Raw genomic sequence first — 7,353 nt, forward strand, 5'->3', positions numbered from 1 at the left:
CCCCTACGCTTCTATCTATCCTCTTTACTCACCCTTGTGGCCGCTATCGTGACTTTTTTGGACCCCTGGAGGTTAAACGTAGGTCAGAGCAATCGGACTAGCAGTTAAAAAGTTTGAAGTGTCCACGTTGGGGAGTGATCTTCAACCTGCCTTGTGAGTCGTGCCATAATCATCTGGAAGTTTCGCAGCTCATTGGAACACTGACTCCTGCATCAATGGCTTCTGCGCAGATTGCCATAGTTGCAGAGGGCAGGTGACAAGCCATCAAGCGAGCAGACAACGGCACAAACCTTTGTGGGAGCACAGAAAGAGCTAAGAGCTGCTCTTAAAGAAACCTGAATCAACACAAGAAATTGTGAGAGTCATGTTTTTTTTACTTTTCCAGTGCTTTCAACTACCATCAGGCCTGCCCTGCCCTCAGCAGTAAGCTACTGGACATCAAGGTGGATGCTCCACCTGGTGATCTGGATACACAAACTATTTACAGCTCGGCACAGTACGTGAAGCTGCAGGAATAACACCTCTGACATTCATATTGAGCAGACACGGGCGCTCCTCAGGCACGGTCCTCTCTCCCTTCCTGTTCACAGTCGTATACATCAGACTTCAGACCACTGCTCACAGTCCTGCATCTGCAGAACACTTCTCAGATGACTCTGGCTTATTGTGGGCTGTAATCAATCAGACGATCAGCGAAGCTGAGTACACGGAGTGTGGCTGGACAGTTTTGTGGAGTGAGGCCGGTCAGAACCATAGGCTCAAGCGTCACAAAAAACAAAGGAGGCTAGTGGTTAACTTCAGGAAGGCCGAGTACCGCCCAAGCCCAGATTAACCATCGTGGGCCCCATCGGATGTGGACCAATGTGGACAACGGCTACAAGTTCGCTGGGTGTGCCACATAGACAATAAACTGGACGTGGAGTAAAAACCCACCTGACGCCCTTATATAAGAAAGGCCAGAGTCGCCTGTATTTCCGTCAGGAGACTCCCAGGTCGCTTTAAACAAGTCTTGCAGCACCCCCAAAACGCAGGACTATGTTGCCAGATGTTTGTATGACTCCGGTGGTCTCCCCAAGTGCTGATCTCTTTGCTGTAAGTGTGTTGGGGCAGCGGGGTGAAGACAAGCTGATGGCCAACAGACTGCAACAAGGGCTCATCAGGCAGAGCAGGCTATGTCCTGGGACCCGTGATCAGGATAGTCGTTGGGCCAGTGGTGTGAGGGGAGAATGCTGAGGAAACTTCTCCAGGCATTCCTGGACAAACAGGTCTCACCCCCTGCATGGCCACAACTGGTTTCCTACCGGAGCACTTTCTCAGCCATAGACTGAGATCACCGATAACCACCACACAGCGCCACGAGGAGGTCCTTTCCTCCCAAGTGCAATCAAAAACTCTTTAACCCCTCTTTCAACCCCAAAAGGTAAAAAGGGCACTGAGAACTTCCAGCACCACACACTATGCGCAATATACATATCCAATATAGATTAACAGTCATTGCAATACACTCCGCTGCATAATAATATAAAGTAAGCTATGTGCAAGTATTCATAGTTATTCTTATAGTGATTATTAATCATGGCTATGATGAGCGTGGCATTAAGCATAACTGGCCACCCACACGAACTAGACTTTTTTGGCACTCACTAACCTATAAATCCACTGCTATATAAATAATTGCATTGATTGTCGCATACCATCTATGGTTTCTGTGTTTTCTAACATTTCATGTTTCTGTGGCATGTATTAATTGCTCTTTTGCTGCACTTTTAGTGTACAGTTTTGCTGCCTGTGTTTAATTGTGTTTATTGTATTTTGTTTACTCCTGGCACACAATTGCCCTTCAGGAATGAATAAAGTGCTTATCTTCATCTTATCTTAATCCTTAAGATTCAAAATGGCACTTACTCAGGGAGCGGAGTAAAAATGGACTTTTAAATCGCCATATGGAGCCCGCACTGTGCGGAGTCGGTCCATGGCTGGAGTTTGGGAGAAGGCCCTCATCCCAGACGCTGTAAACAAAAGATTCTGTGGTTTCCGTTCTAAAAAGAAACAGAAATTGGACCGATGAGACTCCTTAAGAGACAGCTTTGTGCGAAAGTTGAGAGCATCATGAATGACGGGACCATTGACTACAGTTTTCAAGTGACCCGAACGATCCTCGAAGCCCCCTCACCCCAAATCACCGGTTCCTTCTGCTAAAGAGCCAAAACGCGATTATGCCACCTGGACTCTTTCACAAAAGGAGGAGTTGTACTCCAGCGAGGAGATGGAGACAGGCACAAATTACCGTCGGCAGATCTCTTTCTTGGAGGAGATGGATAAGAGAATACATGCTCGCCAAAATCATGCAACCCAGCGAGTCCAAATGGCGCCAAAGCCGCCAAACGGAACCCTCGCGCCCCGAACACTGATCTGCGTCGTCATCGTGGATAACAGCAGCCACCAAGAAATTCCTTGTGCAAATGGGGCGCGGGTGATAAAGACAACTGTCAGGCCCAAAGGGCTTGTCGAAGTGTCTTGTTGAAAAGCCAAGAAGTAGCCCACCTTACAGCGACCTGCAATGACCAAGCCTGTCTGCTTGCTGGAAGTGCAGTTGATTGACAACAAGGTGTCATGTGGCTAGTAACCCTCTGACACCCAGTATCACAGCATACAGGCACACCCATGCGCCCCCCCCTTTCCTCCTTGAACTCATGGCAAACACCCACATAAACACAAACATTGCGAGCTATGAACTATGACAATGATTGTAAATTGATGACAGTTAGCATTTTGAGTCACTGCTTGTGTTTTTGGCCTCTATTTAAATGTATCTAATTGTTTCTGCTACTGCGTCAACAATTAGGGGGGCCGGTATGTTAGAGCCACAATTGAAGTCAAAACGTTATTATTTAGATTCATAATTTTATAAATGAATTAATGATGTAAAATGTTTATATTGCCATCTGGTGAATATCGTTTTGACTGCAAATGATTGTTAATTTCAAATCGTAAAAATATGATGCGTGTTTCGTGTACCTTCCGGTGTTTATTAAAGTGAAGGTATTGAGGACAAGGGCCGCCGGTGCTCTGAGACGGCTGATGAGACGGGGAGCTGGAAACAGTTTTTCGACCGCAAAATTGTAAACAGAAAAATTAGTGTTGCAAATTGGACTGCAAAGCATAGTTTATATGAGAAAGTATATCGCCGAAATATTGATTTAGATTTGTTATTTTGAGACTATTTAAGTCAATACTTTTTTGTTAATAAATTACATTTTTTGACTGAAAACCTTCAGCTGCTTATTGCTTTGGATTGCGTGTCGTCAACCCCGCTCTATAGTGGCAAAATGAAACCTTGGATGCCACTACAACATGTCTGTGTGACAGGTGTGTATGGCAGTGGCAGTTTAAGAGGGGGGGGGGGGGTGCAGTGCCAGCGCCCCCGTAACACTGACACTGACTTTGGACCCCCCTGTGACCCCCTGAAAATGCAAAGTTTATGATTAAACGATTTCTTGGCTGACGGAAAAGGCGGAACTAACGTTATTTGACGTTCTAGTCGGACCCATTAGAGCGTAAACACTGTAACTATACGTATCTGAAATAAATATGTGTACTGAAACAAATACCAATAACTGTATTGCATTGTTTTCTTATGCGCAATTACTTCATACTGTCTTTGTCTTTTTCGTCCTGCATTTGGTGTGCCCCTCTCAGAAAAGAACTGGCCCCAGCCTAGCCCCCCCAGTCAAATTGGTCTAGAACCGCCACTGTTGTATGGTGCATTGATAGCCTGCTACTTGCTACTGCTTGTTGTTAAAGCATTTGTTAAGGGGAAAATTATTATATATAAATGGTAATGTAGTTGAATTGTAGGATGTTTGGAAAGGATGAGAAGGTATTCTGTGTGTGCTTATTTGTGTTCGTTTTGGAGACGTGTGATCTGTTGAACTGTGATCGACTAGATGGCATTGATCTGGGAGCCGGAGATCGATTGTTTTTGGTCTCCGCCCACATATCTGAGGGGTTTCGCTGCACTTTCCTCACCCGGGTAAAGTACCGGCAAGTGAAACCTAACTTTGACTCTTGTCATAATTCTCCCCTTTTATCAGGTATGTATAGTACAAAAACATAGCAAATTGGGCCAAACTATAACATAACATGTTTAAAGAGTGTTTTATGCGGTTCTGTGAAATATTGAGTGTGTTATTGTTACGTTTGATCAACTTGGGCTGATGCGTGTGATAGCCAAGAATGAGTGTAGTAACGTCACCACTGGCTACATAAACAAACACAGCGTAACGCGCGCTTGCCGCCATTTTGTGTATTTGTGTATTCAAACAGTTATAGCATTGTGTAATGTGTTGTCTTTATATTTAGGTTAAATAATTCTGTGAGGTTTTTGCTATCTTGTCAATGATATTGTGGAAATTAAGGAGTCTTGTGATTGAATACTCTTACAAGAGACGTGTGTGATGTGTGCTATTGGAAGGTGTTGCATTTGTTAACTCACTCGAGTAAAGTTCCGGCAAGTGAAACCTAACTTTGACTCTTGTCATAATTCTCCCATTTTATCAGGGGCATAACATCTGCTGTGCCATTCCTCTGCTTTCTTGCCCTTTTAACATAATTATCCATCAAGAAAAGCCTCTAGATGTTCAGTGTGCAAAAAAACTGCAGGAACATGTGCTCCATACATTCCATCCCATAAGGACTACTTACCTGGATGTCCTGGATCTCATGGCCTTCAAGGATCTGGCAGAGTGAGGTTGTTCATTTAATTCACGTGATAACAAGGACTGCTTCTGAAATAATATGTATGAATCATTACATTAAACATGGGGGTCACGGGAGTATGCAACTGTCTCCCAACATTACACGGGATATAATAAATCCTCACACCATCAGCACCATTCTGACATGCACTGCTATTTACTAAGTGACCATAAAAAAGCCACACTGCAATAGCCCTGCGATTAATACATTTGTACACTGGAATACACTGTTTAGTCTCTGCCCTGACGCAGATCACACAGTCAATCTTTTTCATCCAGATGTTGTTTAGTTTAGGTATTTCCATGTGGTACAAAAAGAAGGAATCTACACACCCATCACAAGTTAAGATCAGTTGATAAAAAAAACAATAGCTCCCATCTTCGCCATAATTCGTTGAATTTAGGTGTGATTTAAAGCACAGACACTGTGGCTAAAGGAACAATCCTTTCAGGCATGATTGCATTCCTCTGAGTCCTGTTAAAATCAAAGGCTAATCTCCCTGTGCAGTGATGAGAAAGCTGAGAGTTGGACTGTTTCAAGTGAAGATAAAATCTGTGTTATTTGTATGACGAATGGAAGCAGATGGCTGTGCTGTGATCTTTCAGTGAACTGTGGTGTGCAGACATCCATGATCCAGCTTACAACTGTAAGAAATACATTAATATATTTTCCGGAACTTTAAATGATATTATTTACTGAAGCAGTGTTTCCCGGGACCGGATGTGGTAGACAAAGTGAAAGTTTCTAATTTTTCTAATTTCCCCTCCTCGACTCCTCGAATCCTCGGTCCTCCGGTAGTGACCCGGAAATGGATTTCAGCGCGCCATGTTGAAGGACGTCTCATTTCTCTAAATGCACTTCGAGGACCAAGGATCGAGCGTCGAGGAGGCTCTCTGGAGGAGCTCTAACCGAGGAGACACTGATGGTTCCTCCGCGGGTCCCCCGCTGATGTATTTCTGGCAACAGTGATGTTTCAAAGAGTCATGACGCGCGGCCGGAATTATCTCAGCCAATGACAGCTCTGCATGCATCCCCTGGATATTATTTTAAGAGGCTTCTCTCTCTTCATTTCCGGGTCACTACCGGAGGACCGAGGAGTCGAGGAGGGGAAATTTGAGTATTGAGAAGCCTCTTTAGTAACTGCTTGAACGGCGACGCGATGTTTACAGTGAGAACAGCTGTGATGTCCGTGCAGAAAGCAGAGCAGTGTGTATAATAAATATCACTCAGTATAACAGGCCTACATTACTCTCTTTATTTGTATGCTTTAGTTTAGTAGATATCTACAAACAAAGAGTCCTTCATTGTATTTCCGGTTTCACGATATTTATTGTTTGTAGCCTGTAGCATGTAGCTAATAGTATTTTGTGTTTGAGAATATAAGGAGAATGACGTGTGGAGTTACAAACTAAACACACCGTCTTTAACTCTCACTTATTGACGCTGCATTACCGCTATTATTACCTGTGTATGACCAATAAACATAAGAAGAATTGTATGAGAAATATCGCGAAAGACAAGCCGAGACTACGTCATCAGAGGACTACAGAAGAAGACCCGCCCCCGTCTACACCAGCCAATAGATGAAGACTATGATATGATATATATGTGTGTGTGTGTGTGTGTGTGTGTGTGCGTGCGTGCGTGCACGTGTGCGTGTACAACCAAGAAAATACCATCCAAATAATGATTATGAAAGGTGGGGTAGGTAAGTTTGAGAAACCGGCTCGAGATACACTTTTTGTTATATTTCATGGATTGCTCTTAACATCCCGATAGCAATGAATATCTTAAGTGCTTTGACAAAAAATACATAACAAAATGTCATCTGTGGGAGCTGTAGGACTGTAAAAAGCTGGATGGCCTACCTGCCTGTCAGCCTTCCATCTGTGCATAAACTTATCTCGTGCCCTCATTGGTCATGTGCGCGTTCGTGTGTGTTGGAGGAGCTGCTCTATAAGGAAGTGGCAGATTTTTTCCGGCTGTGTATTTTCAAATTCTAGCGCACTCGAGCTGGTTTCCCCAAAATTACCCCACCTTTAAAGCATACAAACAAATCTTATAATTTGTGTAATAAGTTATAAAAATCCTTATCGTGGCACATCCATCGGAAAAGGAGTACATAAGTGCATTTTTATTTTTTTTTTAACTAAAAGTGGAGAGTCTCAGCAGACCTTGGAAAGACAGTTACCGGGAAGCAGAGACTGGAGTCCAGTGTTAGCATAGTGTCAGGTCCATCCGTGTGTTATTGTTCGGGTTGAACGTGGGGATAGAAGGGAGCTTGGGAACTACTGCCTATCTTTGTTCTCTGCCATTGTTTGTCTTCAGGATGTCCTTCAGGAATGTTCCACAGGAGGTCAGAGGAGCAGGAGGAAAGCCAGCAGGGCACAGCTCCTCTAATGTCCCTGGAAGAGCTCTGGGATAGACACTCCCATGTTACTGTTATTGCGTGTGTGTGTGTGTGTGTGTGTGTGTGTGTGTGTGTGTGTTGTTAGGGGTCTTACGAGGAGTGCTTAGTTTGTTTATTGTTTCGTCCATGACACAAACTGTGAAATCATTTAGTTTTTTCCCTTATAGAAAAATAGAAATGTAGCA

Source organism: Notothenia coriiceps, unplaced genomic scaffold, assembly GCF_000735185.1.
Source record: "Notothenia coriiceps isolate Sejong01 unplaced genomic scaffold, NC01 NC01_scaffold00000339, whole genome shotgun sequence".
NCBI classification, from domain to species: Eukaryota; Metazoa; Chordata; class Actinopteri; order Perciformes; family Nototheniidae; genus Notothenia; species Notothenia coriiceps.